The sequence below is a fragment of the Mytilus galloprovincialis genome, chromosome 12 (assembly GCF_965363235.1).
Source record: "Mytilus galloprovincialis chromosome 12, xbMytGall1.hap1.1, whole genome shotgun sequence".
NCBI classification, from domain to species: domain Eukaryota; kingdom Metazoa; phylum Mollusca; class Bivalvia; order Mytilida; family Mytilidae; genus Mytilus; species Mytilus galloprovincialis.
The window spans coordinates 75146916-75167913 of record NC_134849.1 but is presented as its reverse complement, the minus strand read 5'-3'; the positions used below and the strand labels follow the sequence as shown (position 1 = coordinate 75167913).

Here is a 20998-nt window from a genome sequence, read left to right as displayed (position 1 = left end):
ATTATTAAATGGTTGATTGGTTATTCATCAGTTCATTTATTTCATTCATTCATTCCATTTCTGTTTCATCATACTCATTATGACGATTGACTGAGACTGACGACATTTCTAATATACGTCACTGCACAATTTCATATATACACGTCACTACACACCTGAACGATTTAAATAAAATAAAATATTATTGCACGAGCGCTGGAAAATATATGTACGCCTTATTTATATATAGAGATTTAATATTTCATTAACTGAATAGCCGCCTTTCAATGCTGACGCTTAAATGCCAAAGCAATATTTACAGTTAATAAAAGTGGTATCAAAGTCACTGTCTAGTATAAGCCATTACGATAATTTGGTGTATGTCAAGTTCACTGTGATATAGATATACATAATTGGTATCTACATGAAATAACAAGACTTGTATATGACTATTCGCCACCATCTTTGTTTGCTGGACCATTTTGTAATAAGTAATTAAATATATTTAATATTGTGCTGAGTGCGACTATTCAATTAAGACAAATCACCAAAAGGTGTATCGCCCATTCCATAATATTATTTTGATGAAATCAGGGTCGATAACAAGAAAAATAACAAAAAGTATAAAAAAAGGTTTCCAACTAGAAACAAAATTGATAAATGTAAGTTGTACAAAGCAAATAAAAATACACTATGCGTCATAATTCATTTATATTGCAGGGGCATAAGCTGTCAAATTCATATTCACCGATTTGCATTAAATTCTCAAATTTGTCTAAGTGTGTTTGAGGTCAACCAAAAATGTTTATGGTTGTTTTATCTGTGTAAGAATGATTTTTTGTGGATTTTCAATGAAGAAATTCTTTTCCTTTAGCTTTATATATTCGTTACCCACTTTTAGATAAGGGGTTAAATAAAAGGTCAGAGGAATACAGTTTCAACGAGGTCGAAGTATTCAATTGCAAGTGAATAATTCATTAGCAACGTTAAGAAGCTTATTTTGACAAAATTTAACTAAATTGTAAGACGAATTGGTATTTATTACTAGATCACTTTCATAACATATTAAACTTTCCATTTACAATTTTCCTCGGAGTTTAGTATTTTTGTAATTTGACTTTTTTGAAGACCACACTGAACGCAGACGACGCTTGTTATTCTTTTTTTTTTTAATCATTGTTAGTTAAAACAAATTACTACTAGATGTCGTATTGATAATTCAAGTTAGATGTTAGTTTTTTCATTGAACAATATCAACGGCTCCACAAAAACCAATGTTTTCATAGATAGAAAGTGTAGTGTGAAAACATTTGACTATTAATTCTGTAAAATAAAGTCTACATCGTCTAAAAAATGAATTAATTTGTTTATTATTATAATTAAAATAAAAATAATAAAATATATTTTTCAAATGATGTCAGTGACAATTTTGTATTTTTACGCAACGGTTTGGCATGGGTTTTCGCTGTATTTCATGTTTCAAAAATTTATTTTTTGATTGAAACAAAAATCATTTGTACATTTCTACTGAATTTACACTTTTAATATTGGACATGTTGGAAGAGCGCTTTAATCGATGTTCTATATGTTAACATCGGTTCTAGGTGGATTTGTAGTAGTTTTTCAAAAATGTAGATGCCATTAGAGATGTGGGAACAACTTAACGACCCAGAGTACATCTAGTTTTTTGAAAGTTTCGTGTTGCCCTTTTTTGTATTTCTCTGTGTTGAGTTTTGTTATTTTTCTTTTGCCATTTTGTTTTACAATTAGGGAGATTATGTTTGATTGCAAATCAGATAACCCTCCACCAGTCACAGAAAGACGTCAACGTTAGCAACTATAGGAAGCAATATACAGTTAGAAGCTTAGTTTTAGCATTTTGGTGATTTCTTTTTAAAATGCACCTTTTTGTATAATAAAATTGTTATCTCGATAGTTGAAGAACAATAGCCTTCTAAGTTGGTTTATATGAAAATCTAGATTGATTTCAGCAAGTTTTATAGGCCATATTTCTGTTTCACATCCGTACCGATAAAAATATTTTTAGTGTTTTCAATCAAATATTAGTCCCTCGATCTTTTCAATTCCATTTTATGGGAAAACGAGCAGAAATAAAATGACTCCTTTGGAACCTCTTCATAGATAAATATCAATGGTTTCAGGAAATGTATCAATCTAATGAATTTAATTCAGCTTTGAACCAAATGTTTGAGACTTTAGCGACATTTTGACCCCCCTTTTTGCAATATTTTGTATTTAATAAATGCAGATTGTTCCATCGTTACACTAACTAGAGATTATATTTCACCATTATAACTAATGGAGATTAAATCTATGGAAGATGCTACTTCCATAAATATATACATGCATAACATAAATATTAAGCCTTATTTAAATTTGTTATAAAGGAAATGAAACAGGATAATTAAAAATCATGAGTGTCAATTTCAAGATTTTCTTAACTGTGTATGTCATGATACGAATAAGACATTTGTACATCCAATACAGTATAGTATGCTTATTTAGTCCTCCAGTATGACAAAATGGCAAACAATAAAAATGACATATTTTTTTTGTTGTCTGGATGACTTCTACAGGTGCATTTTGCGCAGTGTTTTCTCTATATTTTTTCACTTTTTCTATTGAGGAATTAAAACTGATCTTCAATGGACGTACATCATAATTCCTATGTTCCATTATTATTTGGATCAAGTTTAATGTGCATAAAAAATTTACATAACATGATAGGCTACAATAAATATCAAATAGTTATAAAAGGTACCAGGATTATAATTTAATACGCCAGACGCGCGTTTCGTCTACATAAGACGCATTAGTGACGCTCATATCAAAACAGTTAAAAAGCCAAACAAGTACAAGGTTGAAGAGCATTGAGGACCCAAATTTTCAAAAAGTTGTGCCAAACACGGCTAAGGTAATCTACTTCTGGAATATAAAATCCTTAAAAAATTCTAAATGTGTTTTTCATGCGTGTTTATACTTGTATATGATAAATAACAACAGTTGTATATATCAAATGGCTGTTGAGGGCTGGTGTCTGAAGGAAAACCGTACGGTAAATCAAACTGCTATCTAAGATCAAAGTTCTTCGCAAACATTCTTTGGTTAAACGAATCTAGGTTAATACTTTCTGGAATAGTTAAACGTATATTCATACCAAATTCGTTAAATTGTTTTCTATAGCCATGTATGAGGTACACAGCGGCAAATTTATATGACAATTTGCCAATATATGGTACTCTCTCTGATAATTGTTTGGTAATATCTTCCATTTCCAACATATGTTTCTGAAAAGTAGGAAGCGTTTCAGAATGAAGGAATTCAGAACCTTCCTTCAGCTCAGTTTGAATTTGTAAGTGTTTGATCATAAGATGAGGATCGATATCAAACCGAGGACAACTACCATATCTTTTTTCAAGTTCGATTATTACAAAGTGAATAGGTGTGTCTAGTTGATACTCTTTGTGAAATTTCGTTATAGAAACTCCTATTTCACCGGGTCTAAACTGGTAACCTACTCTACTGTTGATAATTGATTCAACGTCTTTGTATTTTTTCATTACATACAACTCAAAAGCGGTGTGTGCCGTTTCAGATAAGTTATCAAACACATTATGACTACTTGGTAATAAATTTATGATTACTGGAACTCGAGTTTGTATACTCACAAGAAAAATATTGATCGCATTCACTATTTTCTTCAAATGCGTATTTGCCTGATAAGAGCTGAATACTGTTCTTATGTTATCAATACTTTCCGTTAATGTGCCTTGAAGCGCATTTTCCATTAAGGAAAACGTGGTCATACTTAATAAGCGAGTCAAATAACCTCCAATATAGCTGTCAATCCTCTCTTGTGAGGCTAGCAAGCGAAGTTGTGATCTGGCATCACTGAGCATGTTTCCACTGTCCGATGATATATCAAGGTCACTTCTTATCAAATCAGTTACTGCTTGTGAAATAACCTCGGTATCGCGTTCAAAATTTTTGTTGTAAAATGAAATGCTGTCATCGGAAATTTTGTGGGAAGGAAATATATTACAACCGTTAACAAAGAAATGCCGAACGCTCTGTTTTAAAATACAACTTTTCATTTTAGAAAACACTGTTCTGACAAAATGTATTGGTGACATGCGTTCCCATTCATTAATGCTAAGTTCCTCTACAATCCACAGGAAAATAATCTTTATATGATAAGAGCTTAGAAGGTCACAATGTTCTGAACAGAATAGTCGTTTAAAAGCATATTTTGCAATTCCATAATTCGTTCTCATTGTAGCCGAAAGTTGATCAAAACATTTGATTTCGACCATTGAAAAAGAAAGTCTAAATTGCTCATGTTTATTCCTAGACAATGGGTTGCCAGTTGGAACAAGAAATAAAGGCACGACATCCACAAGTGATTTTTTCCATTTTGAATTTAAAGAATAACTCTCGCTGAACGGGCCTCTTAATTTCCATGAGTCTGTAAGTTTTGGCCATTTTGAAAGCCTGAGACATGGAACAGTATCATATTCATTGACAGCTCCCTTTCCAGATATTGATGGACTTGCTGCAGACACGCTTTTATCTCTTGAAAACTCAAAATGACTTGCATTAACGACATTTTCCTTGAATTTATTGGGTAATAATAAAAAAGCATTTTCATCTGGCTTCCATTCAAAACTGTCATCAGTAAATATATCTCTGTGGTTTCGTTCCAGTTGTTTGCGATACTCTTTGTCGACGTAAACTGTTCAAAATGCTGGAGAATCGCTGCTATGTTTCCAGTAAATGCCTTTGCATTCGTCATCACAATTTACTAGTATACCATCGAGTTCAAACATATAATCAACATCAGTATCTTTTCCCGGTGGGAGGATACGCGTCTGTGATTCTACCCGGCTTCCGGCTCGGTGTTGCTTAATTCTACGACTGACGCGGCTGTACTTCCATATCTTATGATGTGCTATTCGAATATTATATACTTCTTGCTGCCAGGTATCTAAAACATTCAAGTATTCCCTCAGTACTTCATCTAGATCTGTGTGTTTCAAACATGTTGATTTTTGATCCTGTAAATACTGGCATTGGTCACTCAAGTCTTGTCGATAACGCTCATCTGAAATCTATTAAATGTATGTAATACCTTTTAAATGTTTTTTATTCATTTCACCAATTTTAACAATCTAAGCAAGAAGAATGATGTTACAAAACTATTTTTGCAATTATATTTGTGTTACCATACCACTTAATTCAGCATACACAAATTACATTAGACTATGCTTATGAAACAATGTCCTTGTATTAGTTTAATTACAAAAATACCGAACGACAACTTTGTGGCTTTTCAATTTTGCAAATTTCACAAGAAAAAGAAAAGATCCAAATTTCACTTACACAAAAAGCAAAGGAAATGCGATTTTATTGATGTTCTTAAACCCAAAGTCACAATGAAGCCTTCAAGACGGAGCAAAAGAAACCTCTCACCTCACTGCAAAAAGACCCAGGCACTGGCTGGAGCAGAATTCTTTTCAAAAATAATTTAGAAGACTGTGTAAGATGTAACACCAACTAATCGGCCCCGGTAAAAAAAAGAACATACTGAAAAGTAGTAAAATAAAATAGTTCCTACGCATAATGGTTAATGTTAAACTATCAAATGAAAATTGAAGTACTTGTGATCCTTATTGAACACACAATTGACTGATAATTTTGAATAATACAAAATGTATGAATTAATTCTAAAATTGAGGGCATTAGTAGCCAGTTTCTCAGATATAAAAAGTCTTATTTTGTGTATCCAAAATTCCGGTGACCACTGCAGTACGGTCTGCATGATGCATATACTCATGTATATAAATCCCACTTTCATGAAAATATTTGAACTGAAAAGATTACCGTGGATATAAATGAGAACCAAGAATAGGTGGTGTAAAAAAAACCATTCACACAAAGCAAAATAACAGCGCTTTTATTGCTGTTTGTCATCTCAAAGTGACGAGGAGGCCCTCAACATGGAGCAACATGTTCCAAGCATCTAATATGTTAATTTAAAAACGAATATAGTACTTCAAATATCTTATTTAATCCGTACCTGACAAAATATTTATCACAATTTTTATTCATATTTCGTTAAGCTACTTTTTTTCAAATTCAGGTACTTCCATATTATTTCGGTTTTTTTTCGAATTAAACTAAATACTACAAAAGTTATGGTACAGCAGTAAACATTGTAATATAATCGTAATCAATCGATAACAAAAAAAATACACTGTTTCAGCAAAGATACACGAAATGGCATATAAACATGATAAACAAAGTAGATTTATATGCAAAAATCATGAAAATATCAAACTACTAGACAGAGTAAACCATTTGCAGCCCTTAGTGTACGCCTAATTGAAGAGATATGTTAGTATTCAATCTTCAAATATGTAATGTTTGAATAAAACATTTTATACAATCTATATAAAATTGAAAATGAAAAGGGGAATTTGTCAAAGAGACAACAACCCGACAAAAGGGCTGACTGGTTTTCTGTAAAACAGTCGCCTAAAAATATCTTTTTTTAAATAGGAGGGGTGTCGCATTTTTCTACTTTTACATACCTTTTCTAATTTCAAGTTTAGATTCTCATGTCTTCCATTGTCTACTTCAACGTCGTCTTCTCCGGTATATGTATCTGTTTCTAAATCTGAGGAAGCTTCACTAGGGTTGGCCTCGCTTTCAGATAATCTTTTGATGTTATGTTCACCATCAGGTGGAACTTATTTCGCCAATCCCCTGATGTTAAATTCAAATTGTTGAAGTATTGACTATTTCTACTTTGAGTTTCTAATACTCCACGAAAATTCTCGATAGGACAGGTATAGTATTTCCAAATATTGAAGGTGTTCGGCACTGTTGATATTGTTTTAGTAAATATTATGGTCATGAGTAGTATTGTCTTTTACATATGAATAAGGGTGCATGTCTAAAATCTGTAAAAAAAAATAAACTGATATACACGCATATAAGTTAATAATTAAATAAAGAATTGAAAGTATTCTGTCGTCTGCATTAAAAGAAATTCCATCTAATAAGTTACATTTCATGCATCCGGTTGACTTTTTTGGATTCACTGTTATAAGAACGTGTAAAGCCGAATATTTGAAAGCAAAGGAAGATAAATTTCCGTTTCTTAAACTCTCATCTGGTCAAGTGTTATATCAATAAGGTTGTGTGGTATAAATGACAAGGAGATACTCATCCACACGAATTCAAATGCAGTGGGTGTACGCAATTATAGGCAATCTTTAGGCCTTCAAACATAAGAAATTCCATACCGTATAGTCGACATTAAAAAGCCCTTGCCTGAAAAATGTGAAACAATTCAAACGAAAACGTCACAAGAAAATTGAGGAAAAATAAATTCGACCACTTTACTGTCGGTTCCTGATTTGGGACAGGCACATAAAGATTGTGGCGAGTAGTCAAAAATGTGTGTACGCTTTTAACCTTCCCCTTTATCTGCGACAGTGGTGTAAAACACCAACATACAATGTAAGAACAAACTGTAAAAACTAGTAGCCTTAGGCTAACCTCAAACTTTGTTTATTAAATAAATATAAGAAGTTGTGTTTATAAATATTTTGATATGAGCGTCCCTTATGAGTCTTATGTAGACGAAACACGCGTCTGGCGTACTAAATCATAATCCTGGTACCTTTGATTACTATTTGCCAATGAGACAACTCTCCAAACATGTTACGATTTATAAAGGTATATAAAAGTAAACCATTATAGGTCAAATAACCACTAATACAGAATATGTTTAATAACAGAAGCCTCCACAATGTACAGAGTCTATAAGAGTAAATGTTCAATTGATGGTATATTAATTATACAGTAAATTTTGTGCAGTACATGTGATAATCAAAAGAGAAAATAATACTACTTATGAAACGATATCGTCTTGAGTTATTAATAAACATATTATAGAGCGACTTACCCGAATTACACGCCATTTAATACTTTGACAATACGGAACAATCCAGTGCATATCTACGGAAGCCGATAAGGGCCATTCAAAAAAAATATTTTATGTCGTAATTACGACATAGCATGTCGTAATTTCGACATAACATGTCGTTATTACGACATCGCTATGTCGCAATTTCGACATAACATGTCGTAATAACGACATCGCTATGTCGTAATTTCGACATAACATGTCGTTATAACGACATCGCTATGTCGTAATTTCGACATATCATGTCGTTATAACAACATCACTATGTCGTTATAACGACATCGCTATGTCGTAATAACGACATCGCTATATATAAAAGAATATGTATTATGATTGCCATGAGATATTAACTCCTATACGTCATCATAATGCCCCCAATAATTAGAAAAGCCCCCGCATAGTCAGCTATAAAAGAGGGAGGAAAGATACCAGAGGGGGAGTCCCCGAAATGCTGTGTTGCAGACAGTGTTATTATTCAATTATTAGCTCCCTTGGTAAAACTCCAAATTTCATATTTAATGCATTTTATTGTTAAATAATTTACATGAAGCTTAATAAGTATATATTTGTTAATTGCATAGCTTTTGCAATTTGAATTCATTGGTTCAAGATATTTATTTATATTGTAAAGTTTAATATTTGCATCGTTGCAAAATCTTTGGATACCTTCTTTGAATACCTTCAGTGAGAAACTTATATATTTTATAAAATACAATTGAGGTTAATTAATTAACGTTATGTCAAATGGCTATAAAGGCAGATTAGGTAGATAATACTATGTGAATATGCGAGCCTAACTTGCCAGCCAAGCATCCCATCTCCCTCAAAATAAGCGCATACTACATGGCTTCTTGTAATAAGGGTGAATTAAAGTGTCAATTGCTCTAATGCTACTTTCAAACGTTGGGCACGATATTCCTACAACACGTTACACTTAAAAAATGCGACGTCGAAGAGGGTCTTTGACTTCGATGAATTTTTGCAAGTTTTATTCGGTTTTTTATATTGTTGGTTGATTCTGGTTCTGTTCGTTTTGTAAAGTCATTTTATCAATAAATTACCTCGAGTTGTGGAAATCGATATAATAATGTTTACCCTTTAAGTTATTTCAACTTAAAATGCAGTACTGTAATGTAATGTAGGAAGGAAAGATGGGACGGAAGTACATGTATACGGTTTTCACATTTATCATAGGATGTTTAACTTTCAAGTTGCATATCATCTGTCATTGTAAAATTTCTATATCTTAATTCATCCCCAATACAAATATATCTGACACTCTGCAAGTAAATCGAACATTTTTACCCTTGGTTAAATTGAATAGAATTGTATTTTCCCTGACACATAAGTTGTCGAAATACACCCCTTCAATTACTTGAACCTTGGTTTGAGAATTATTTCCCAAGTCATCTTCAGATATATACATTTTAAAATATAGTAATCTACTCCTGGGTCGTCCGCGAAAACGGCAAATTAAAATATAATCCCGTTTTTTTTTTAATTCGATGAAACGGTTTTCGTTGCTGTTTGGGATTTGTCTTTCAATTACCTCCATTTCATGCACAAGTTTATATTGACGAAAAGTTTCGGCTTCGCTAGAACAGGAATTACTTTCATCACGAAATAGCGGGACAAATCGCGAAGTAAAACATTCCGTGAACTGGTATTAATTGTTTTGATATTGGTGATTGCACCTAACTGAAGTGACGACTTCAAATGATCTATTTCGGAGTCCTCTCGTAACATAAATTTCAATTTATTCTATAAAATGGGATTTTCCCCCCATTTCCAAATTCTTTTAAATAAATCGTTAAAAGCTATACAATTAATAAAAATTGCAAATTTAACCTGTGTCGAACCTATTTCCCCGGGCGGAGTCTTTAGCAACATGCACTATTTTTTTTCCGGCAGCAATCATTAACATCTTTCTCCAAATTTCATAACACGATTTGTTTTAATTATCATAAACATTTAATTGAAACTTTAGCACATTTAACGTCGGAAATTAGCGTCTTTAGGATTTTAGACGTTTTCAGACATTTTGAAAAAATGGCTACCGTTTTGTAATGTATGGAAGCATTTTATTCCTTTAAGACCCAAATATGTAGTTAATAAGGAAAGAATCTTGGCATTTTTTACTCTTCGTATATCTAACTTTTGTTTTGATCAATTGTAAAAAAAAATACGCCTTAACTGCTTTGAAAAATGAAATATCAACTTGGACAAAATGGCTACCGTTTGAAAAACGACTGTGGAGAGAAGATGTTATTGAATCAGCAATATTTGAACTCAAATGAGACAAATATTTGTACTTTTGTTAGATATTATTATTGTCTTACTATTTTTATTCATTTTCTACTATAATATGCAGTCGAGTCAAATGAAATTTGGTAAAATAACGGCTTTAACGCCACAAAGAACCGACACATGTTGTTGTTCCTGTCAAGAATCAATAAGATCAGAGAATAAGAAATAGGATCACTATACATAAGAGTTAAAACAGTTTTTCATAAATGTAAAGTTGGATGGGGACATCCGTTTTTTTCACATAGCTTTCTTTTTTTAATCCTCAAATATACTAGATATTACTTAGGAGATGATCAAGAGCTGTAAAACATAATTCAAAACATATATTGATTTTGTTTTAATACTGGTTCGTGTTTTTTAACATTTTTATTTTGTTTTGCGGATGAAATTTCGCAGATTCTGTTTTAAAGCCTAGGGGTTGTAGGAACATCGCGCACGCCCAACGTTTGAAAGTAGAAATAGAGCTATCAATACTTCAATACACCCTTATACCAAGAAGCCATGTAGTTTGCGCTTATTTAAAGGGAGATGGTACAATTTCAGTCCTCTAATAATTTCACTTTTCATTCTTCCAACGTGTGTGACTGCATAGCTATTCTACGACCGGTAACTTGATAATCTAAACGACTTTGTTTGACTGTACAGTCCTACCACTATGGGCCATGTTAATCTAAATTCGTATCTATAACATATATAAGTTTCTCACTGAAGGTATCAAAAGAAGGTAACCAAAGATTTTGCGACGATGCAAATATTAAACTTTACAATATAAATAAATATCTTTAACCAATGAATTCAAATAGCAAAAGCTATGCAATTAACACATATATACTTATTAAGCTTCATGTAAATTATTTAACAATAGAATACATTAAATATGAAATTTGAAGTTTTACCAAGGGAGCTAATAATTGAATAATAACACTCGTCCGTCTGCCACACAGTATTTCGGGGACTCTCCCTCTGGTAGCTTTCTTCCCTCTTTTATAGCTGACCATGCGGGGGCATTTATAATTATCGGGGACATTATGATGACGTATAATTGTTAATTTGTTAAATTGTCATTTAGTCTCTTGCCAATCATAATACATATTCTTTTAAATATAGCGATGTCGTTATTACGACATAGCTATGTCGTTAAAACGACATTTTATGTCGAAATTACGACATAGCGATGTCGTAATAACATGCAATGTCGTAATAACGACATAAAATATTTTTTTTTAATGGCCCTTATCGGCTTCCGTACATATCTAATTAAAGATCGTTAATATAACTTAGTGCTATAACTTAATTATAAATCTATTAGGTTATGGTAATTGTAGTAGTCGTTTAAAAGTATCGCTTCAATATGTTTAATCGTTTACACATATGCTAGGGGATAGCTGTTTCATTTTTAATAAATAGTATCATTATAGTATATTTATACAAGAAACTTCTATTGCTTTTCACCAACTGGCGCTTAATTGTTATCTATGAAAAGTCAAATAACTATAATATCGAACTCAGAGGAAAATTTAAATCGGAAAGACCCTCATCAAATGACAAAATTCAAATCGGAAAGACCCATATCAGATGACAAAATTCAAATCGGAAAGACCCTCATCAAATGACAGAATTCAAACATATAAAACGAATGGAAAACAACTGTCATATTTCTGATTTAGTACAGGCATTTTCATATGTTGAAAATCGTGGATAAAACCTGGTTTCATAGTTAGCTAAACCTCTCTCTTGTATGATAGTCGCATGAAAGTACATTGACAACAAATGGCATATAGACAAAGCACATCAGCAAGAATAAAACACAAGAAAAAAGTACCTATCGCCGCCGAAAGGATATTACAAACAATGGACCATACTCCTTGTTCATATTTGTCATATTTGTTTTAATTGAATTATTGTTAAAGGCCGTATGGTTGCTTATAATTGTTTACATATACTTACTGGAAATTACACCACGTGTCCTTATTTTAAACAAACCGGTAATAATTGCCAAACTCTATAGCATGTTTTAACGTTGATAAACAACGTAAGAACCTAGAAACTGTACTTTGAGATCATCGTATATTAATTGTGAAGTCGGTATGAAATATTTATCAACTAGCTCTTAATTTTTTCCGATGATCCTTCTTTTTTATAAATAAAAGGCCGACATTCTTTTGGGTAATCCTGGTTCATCTTCATACTGCTCAGACACTGTTGACGATTTATAAAGTCTGAGTAGCATCTACATGCTATTGTCGCGACTGCCATACAAGTAGGAGGTTTAGCTAGCAAAAAAACAGAAATCTATATAAGAAAATGTCTGTATCAAATCAGGAATATAACAGTAATGTTGTTATCCATATATTTGATGTGTTTTAGCTTATAATTTTGCCATTTGATTAGGGACTTTCTGTTTTTGTTTTTCCTGTGAGTTGTGATTTTGAGTACCGAAAGACTTGAGAAATGTATATCCCATATGCAGGTGAAGTATGTGTATTGCTATTGTGAAGGGGGAAATTGATAATTTCAAAATTAAAATTATTTCGTTTGTCACAGATTCTAGTCCATTCTAGTACTGAGATGATCGCTTATGTCAAATTCGTGGTACATGTCTAAAAAAAGTAGGCGGAGGAAGCCGTGTCTGTTGTTTCTTTTATTTTTAGTTCTATAATATCTTGCTTGAGCGGCGAAATTCAATTCACACTTTAACAAAATAGGAGATCATCTTAATCAAAGTACTAATATAAATACAATCCAACATACACCTAGCAACGTTATTTCAGAGAAACCCATAACTTGTGCATTTAAATGTTTGGTCAATAATAGTTGTAGTTGAGTTCATCCTTTGTTATTCGTTGAACATGAGTTGTTCAATCTTTAGGTTTCTGTATATTTTCAATTTCATACGAAAAATACACAAAAGTATATAAGTAATCTGCGTATACATTTTGGAATGTATGAATGCATACAAGGACAGTACAGAAATAGGAAAACAATTTCACATCTCTGCGCAATTATTTGTTTCATTGTTGTCAATACAGAACACAGTACTACCACTGCCACTCATGAACCACTCATGTTTTAAATAATTTTCCATTTCTGGGTAAAGTGCAAGTGTAGGCTCGCACAAATCGTTTGCTTCTTTAAACGGTAACGACAGTAAGATGTCTGAACTCTTCATGTCTGCTAGCTCTGTGTAAAACGACGTCACATCCGGATTATAACATAACTGACGGAAGTGCGCATAAACTTTTGCAGTGTTGCAATTGATTTTGGGTGTGCATATATAAAGTTTTGGGACATCATCATTAAATTCTTCCACAACTTCTCCTATGCCTTTTACATTGGCACTTTCGATATCATAAATGAAAAAGGAAACATCTGCCCCAATAAAACAACCGATGCTTGCTAGTTCGTCTTTAGAAAGGCCAAGACGACAAATGTCATTTGTCATGCGCAGAAAAGTTGCAGCGTTTGAGGGACCTCCTCCAAGGCCACCACACTCAGGGATGTGCTTATCAACTACTATTTTGTAATTCTTGAAAAATGTTACAACTTTTTGTGGTTCGGAAATTCTCTTTAAAAGAGCAACGTACGCTCTGTAAATACTGTTGTTTTCTCGTGTACACGAGAAGTTACCCCCAATTGTAAATTCTCGACATATTTCAGATTCAAAACAAATCTGATCGTACAAATTTGGTAACCGAATAAATCTTGATAATATTTCGTGGTAGGATCCTTTTGTGCCAGTCACTTTAAGGAATATATTGATTTTTGCAGGTGACTTCATACTAAATTTAGCCATAAGGAAACGAATTCAACTACCTGGAAAACCAAACATATTTTTAGACCATTGTGCATGTATAATTGTTATATTAAAATTATTTTTATCAAATATGCAATGAACGTATAGCATTTCAAAACACTGTTTAAAGATCGATCATATCACACAATTCACATATCATGTTTAATGTTTGATTTAGTGAAAGACTAACCATAATAACTTACATTCAACTATGTTCATTTTGGTTACCTTATCATGCTTATTATGTTTGATTGTGGCCTTAATAATTTGCGTTTTGCAAACTAGATATTTTTTCCTATCAAAGTGGCTCAGCTCTTATAAAAAAAATTATTCGTCAATACCAATTATGTTGACGGGAAAAGACCTCAAGATATTACTAGAGACAACCTTTAAGGAAGATAATCACTTGGAGACAGGTGTATTGTTCCTAATTTATTCAGTCCTGAACCCTTCTACTTGTGTCATCTTTTATCAACAATAAAACACGTTGAGTTTATTAAATATGCGGCATATTTCAAAATTAGACACAAGAACGAAAACTCCTTCATTTACTTGACTGAAGACAAACTCAATCCTCTTAATATGTTGGTATGGAGTTTTTTTTCTTACACTGTTAACATTGACCTCTTTGCAAGATGCCATACATTCAATCCACAGGAAGTAATAAATTTTGCTATAAAAAGTGCCAAAATACAAGATTTTAACTTAGTTCAATTTCAAATGTATATACTGTACATTATTGTGAAACTTTTCAAGAATTTTTATATACATGGATAATCTTTTGGTAGGAGATATTGATTTGGTCATTTCTTAACGCCGCATCAGCGGGAATAGAATAGAGAGAATATACCCAAGGGACATAACTCATCCGCGGGGAATTGGATCAAAATTTTGTGGGAGGTGGTTTTTATCAGAGAGTGTAGATGGGGATTACGAATGATAAATGATAATAGATATAGAAAAATTAACCCAACAGTTAGACCACAAAGCACGATTGGGTACATTTTTCACCTTTAGTTTTTAACAATTTCGACTATCTAATTTCACTTGAAACCGATACAAACGGCCGGAGCGAAGTAAAGTTATTTTTAATGATCTCGGTACTATCTTTTAGAAGATACAATATTAAAGTTAAAGTTAAATTATCAATACTTACACTTTGTATAATGTATTAAGTCCGCAATAATGAAAAAGTGAGAATTCTATTATAAAAACAAGCTTGATTGTTAGCAATGGCTAGTGCACTTTAAAAGGGACTTATGTCATGCTTAAATTTAGATTGATTTAATGCTTTGGATATTCCAAACAAAGCATTTTTTTTATCTGTACGTTTTTATAATTGATTTCTAATAAAAACACAAATGAAAAGTATGATACTAAACCCCTAACGGGAAGGATTGTGCCTGATATTCATATGATGAAATCATAATCTTTCGATCAGTTTAATTAAAGTCTGGAGCTTAACTGCTAGTAGTCTGTTGTTATTTATGAATAATTGTCATTTTGTTTATTTCCTTTGGTTACATCTTCTGACATCAGACTCGGACTTCTCTAGATCTTGAATTGAATTTCAAATGTACGTATTGTTATGCGTTTACTTTTCTACATTGGCTAGAGGTATAGGGGAAGGGCTGAGATCTCATAAACATGTTGAACTCCGCCGCATTTTTGCGCCTGTCCCAAGTCAGGAGCCTCTGGTCTTTGTTAGTCTTGTATTATTTTAATTTTAGTTTCTTGTGTACAATTTGGAAATTAGTATGGCGTTCATTATCACTGAACTAGTACTCGTATTTGTTTAGGGGCCAACTGAAGGACGCCTCCGGTGCGGGAATTTCTCGTTACATTGAAGACCTGTTGGTGACCTTCTGTTGTTGTTTTTTCTATGGTCGGGTTGTTGTCTCTTTGATACATTCCCCTTTTCCATTCTCAATTTTAATTCGTATTAAAGCAACTAATCTACATAATATATTTAGATACAGAATAATAATCAAAGTCTTTAGTATTTGGGGAGTGTTATTTAAATTAAGTTTGCCTTGTATTGCTGACCTCCCGTCCCCTCTTTAACTGAAATCGTAACATATAAATATATACAGAGACCAATCTCATCTGGTCAAAATTATGCTAGCAATTTAATATACAGAGACAACAGTGGCAAACATTCGATTAATTTATATAATGTTCCAAAGATCGAAGGATTAGGGGAAGACAATGCATGTTCTCATACCAATGGCGGATCCAGAGGGGGGGATGTTCCGGGGTTTAGGACCCCCTTTATTGGACGATGAATGCATTTGAATGGAGACATGTATTTGGACCCCACGCCTTGTTTTTGTTCTGGGTTATGAACCCTCCCCCTCTTTTTAAAATGGCTGGATCCGCCCCTGCATACGGCTTACACATATAAACAGAATTACAAAAAATGACAAAATTTAAAAGAATAAACTGAAATGTAAATGAATTCATGGAGCGTAGCTGGTGACTCTTTTGATGTTTCTTTCAATGACTGATTGTGTGAGGAACTCAGCCGTCCGTGGTTGTCATAGATACGGGACCTAAACATGATACAGACGAGAAATCCGTTGAACTTCGCAAGTCTTATATGATTCTTTATAAATAAATCTTAAAAAGTCCCAAATCCATGGACACGTTGTCTTTTTATGCTTCCATAGGAAATGAACGTGTCTTTTAGTTTAAAGTTCACGGTTTCATTCACAATATATATATATATTGTGAATGAAACCGTGAACTTTAAACTAAAAGATGAGATGCAGGCGATTTGGTGTCACGATATCACAGTAGCATGGGTTCGAATCCCGGCGAGGGAAGAACCAATTTCGCAAATTTACAGATCTAACATTGTTGGGTTGATGTTTAGACGAGTTGTATATACATTATGTACACAGCCATGTATCACCATCATTGCTGGCGATCCGATGGATACATCTGTTGTAGGGTTGTCACTGACTCAGACGTACTTATGAATATAATTATTTTCTGTGACTGTATCTTACATTAATTTGTAGGATCCTTTACTATAGATAATTTAGCTGATCTGTAACAATAACATCTTTATGCCTTATATATCATGTACTGTAGTACGCCGCTAGATTAAAACTGACGTGGAAAGGTAACACATGCCCACCGAAAGCTCTTTTTTTGAGAGCCCAGGTGGTCGTGTGGTCTAGCGGGACGGCTGCAGTGCAGGCGATTTGGTGTCACGATATCACAGTAGCATGGGTTCGAATCCCGGCGAGGGAAGAACCAAAAATTTGCGAAAGCAAATTTACAGATCTAACATTGTTGGGTTGATGTTTAGACGAGTTGTATATACATTATGTACACAGCCATGTATCACCATCATTGATGGCGATCCGATGGATACATCTGTTGTAGGGTTGTCACTGACTCAGACGTACTTATGAATATAACTATTTTCTGTGACTGTATCTTACATTAATTTGTAGGATCCTTTACTATAGATAATTTAGCTGATCTGTAACAATAACATCTTCATGCCTTATATATCATGTACTGTAGTACGCCGCTAGATTAAAACTGACGTGGAAAGGTAACACATGCCCACCGAAAGCTCTTTTTTTTTGAGAGCCCAGGTGGTCGTGTGGTCTAGCGGGACGGCTGCAGTGCAGGCGATTTTGTGTCACGATATCACAGTAGCATGGGTTCGAATCCCGGCGAGGGAAGAACCAAAAATTTGCGAAAGCAAATTTACAGATCTAACATTGTTGGGTTGATGTTTAGACGAGTTGTATATACATTATGTACACAGCCATGTATCACCATCATTGATGGCGATCCGATGGATACATCTGTTGTAGGGTTGTCACTGACTCAGACGTACTTATGAATATAATTATTTTCTGTGACTGTATCTTACATTAATTTGTAGGATCCTTTACTATAGATAATTTAGCTGATCTGTAACAATAACATCTTCATGCCTTATATATCATGTACTGTAGTACGCCGCTAGATTAAAACTGACGTGGAAAGGTAACACATGCCCACCGAAAGCTCTTTTTTTGAGAGCCCAGGTGGTCGTGTGGTCTAGCGGGACGGCTGCAGTGCAGGCGATTTGGTGTTACGATATCACAGTAGCATGGGTTCGAATCCCGGCGAGGGAAGAACCATTAATTTGCGAAAGCAAATTTACAGATCTAACATTGATGGGTTGATGTTTAGACGAGTTGTATATATATCATGTACTGTAGTACGCCGCTAGATTAAAACTGACGTGGAAAGTTAACATACGGCCACCGAGTGCTCTTTTTTTGAGAGCCCAGGTGGTCGTGTGGTCCAGCGGAACGGCTGCAGTGCAGGCGATTTGGTGTCACGATAGCATGGGTTCGAATCCCGGCGAGGGAAGAACCATAAATTTGCGAAAGCAAATTTACAGATCTAACATTGATGGGTTGATGTTACATCAACCCAACAATGTTAGATCTGTAAATTTGCTTTCGCAAATTTTTGGTTCTTCCCTCGCCGGGATTCGAACCCATGCTACTGTGATATCGTGACACCAAATCGCCTGCACTGCAGCCGTTCCGCTGGACCACACGACCACCTGGGCTCTCAAAAAAAGAGCTTTCGGTGGCCGTATGTTAACTTTCCACGTCAGTTTTAATCTAGCGGCGTACTACAGTACATGATATATAAGACATGAAGATGTTATTGTTACAGATCAGCTAAATTATCTATAGTAAAGGATCCTACAAATTAATGTAAGATACAGTCACAGAAAATAATTATATTCATAAGTACGTCTGAGTCAGTGACAACCCTACAACAGATGTATCCATCGGATCGCCATCAATGATGGTGATACATGGCTGTGTACATAATGTATATACAACTCGTCTAAACATCAACCCAACAATGTTAGATCTGTAAATTTGCTTTTGCAATTTTATGGATCTTCCTTCGCAGGGATTCGAACCCATGCTACTGTGATATCGTGACACCAAATCGCCTGCACTGCAGCCGTCCCGCTAGACCACACGACCACCTGGGCTCTCAACAAAAGAGCTTTCGGTGGCCGTATGTTACCTTTCCACGTCAGTATATATATATATATATATGTTACAGGCATTTTCTAAATTTAGGCATTTTGTAAAATGACTGAAATTTTAAGGCATTTTCTAAAATGCCTGGAGTATTTAGGCATTTTACAAATTTACTGTTTTTTTCAGGCATTTTACAAAATGCCTTAAAGACTGAAACTGAATGGAATGTACTTAAAATTACACGACTAGAAATATCAAATAAATAATTTTATTATATCCTTAAATATTGCATGAAATTTAAACAGTAAAAGTTTTATAATTGTAATTAAATCAACCATTTACATTAACACTGAAGATGACAATTATTTGTTGTTACATGTAATGTTTGGATAACAGCGACTGTTATACATTTGTCCTGGCTTTTTGCAAAGGCAACGTTTAGTGTTACATTTAGTCTTACCACTAGTACTACAGACACATGTATTTGGACCCCACGCCTTGTTTTTGTTCTGGGTTATGAACCCTCCCCCTCTTTTTAAAATGGCTGGATCCGCCCCTGCATACGGCTTACACATATAAACAGAATTACAAAAAATGACAAAATTTAAAAGAATAAACTGAAATGTAAATGAATTCATGGAGCGTAGCTGGTGACTCTTTTGATGTTTCTTTCAATGACTGATTGTGTGAGGAACTCAGCCGTCCGTGGTTGTCATAGATACGGGACCTAAACATGATACAGACGAGAAATCCGTTGAACTTCGCAAGTCTTATATGATTCTTTATAAATAAATCTTAAAAAGTCCCAAATCCATGGACACGTTGTCTTTTTATGCTTCCATAGGAAATGAACGTGTCTTTTAGTTTAAAGTTCACGGTTTCATTCACAATATATATATATATTGTGAATGAAACCGTGAACTTTAAACTAAAAGATGAGATGCAGGCGATTTGGTGTCACGATATCACAGTAGCATGGGTTCGAATCCCGGCGAGGGAAGAACCAATTTCGCAAATTTACAGATCTAACATTGTTGGGTTGATGTTTAGACGAGTTGTATATACATTATGTACACAGCCATGTATCACCATCATTGCTGGCGATCCGATGGATACATCTGTTGTAGGGTTGTCACTGACTCAGACGTACTTATGAATATAATTATTTTCTGTGACTGTATCTTACATTAATTTGTAGGATCCTTTACTATAGATAATTTAGCTGATCTGTAACAATAACATCTTTATGCCTTATATATCATGTACTGTAGTACGCCGCTAGATTAAAACTGACGTGGAAAGGTAACACATGCCCACCGAAAGCTCTTTTTTTGAGAGCCCAGGTGGTCGTGTGGTCTAGCGGGACGGCTGCAGTGCAGGCGATTTGGTGTCACGATATCACAGTAGCATGGGTTCGAATCCCGGCGAGGGAAGAACCAAAAATTTGCGAAAGCAAATTTACAGATCTAACATTGTTGGGTTGATGTTTAGACGAGTTGTATATACATTATGTACACAGCCATGTATCACCATCATTGATGGCGATCCGATGGATACATCTGTTGTAGGGTTGTCACTGACTCAGACGTACTTATGAATATAACTATTTTCTGTGACTGTATCTTACATTAATTTGTAGGATCCTTTACTATAGATAATTTAGCTGATCTGTAACAATAACATCTTCATGCCTTATATATCATGTACTGTAGTACGCCGCTAGATTAAAACTGACGTGGAAAGGTAACACATGCCCACCGAAAGCTCTTTTTTTTGAGAGCCCAGGTGGTCGTGTGGTCTAGCGGGACGGCTGCAGTGCAGGCGATTTTGTGTCACGATATCACAGTAGCATGGGTTCGAATCCCGGCGAGGGAAGAACCAAAA

General features: G+C 34.1%; 1 protein-coding gene across 2 annotated transcripts in view; it reads right to left on the bottom strand.

The window, feature by feature from the left end:
• Window positions 1-2956: 2956 nt before the first annotated feature.
• The window catches only part of LOC143054844 (cyclic GMP-AMP synthase-like receptor 2), a 109718-nt gene continuing 91676 nt past the window's right edge, over window positions 2957-20998 (bottom strand). Inside the window, exons 1-2 of one of the 2 annotated variants that reach the window (XR_012971843.1) lie at window positions 6591-6863; window positions 2957-5108 (exon numbers count right to left, since the gene is read on the bottom strand). The gene's annotated coding sequence lies outside the window, so the exon portion shown is untranslated. Of the gene's footprint in view, window positions 5109-6590; window positions 6864-20998 lie in introns of those variants that run through there. The other variant, XR_012971844.1, reaches the window with a different exon arrangement.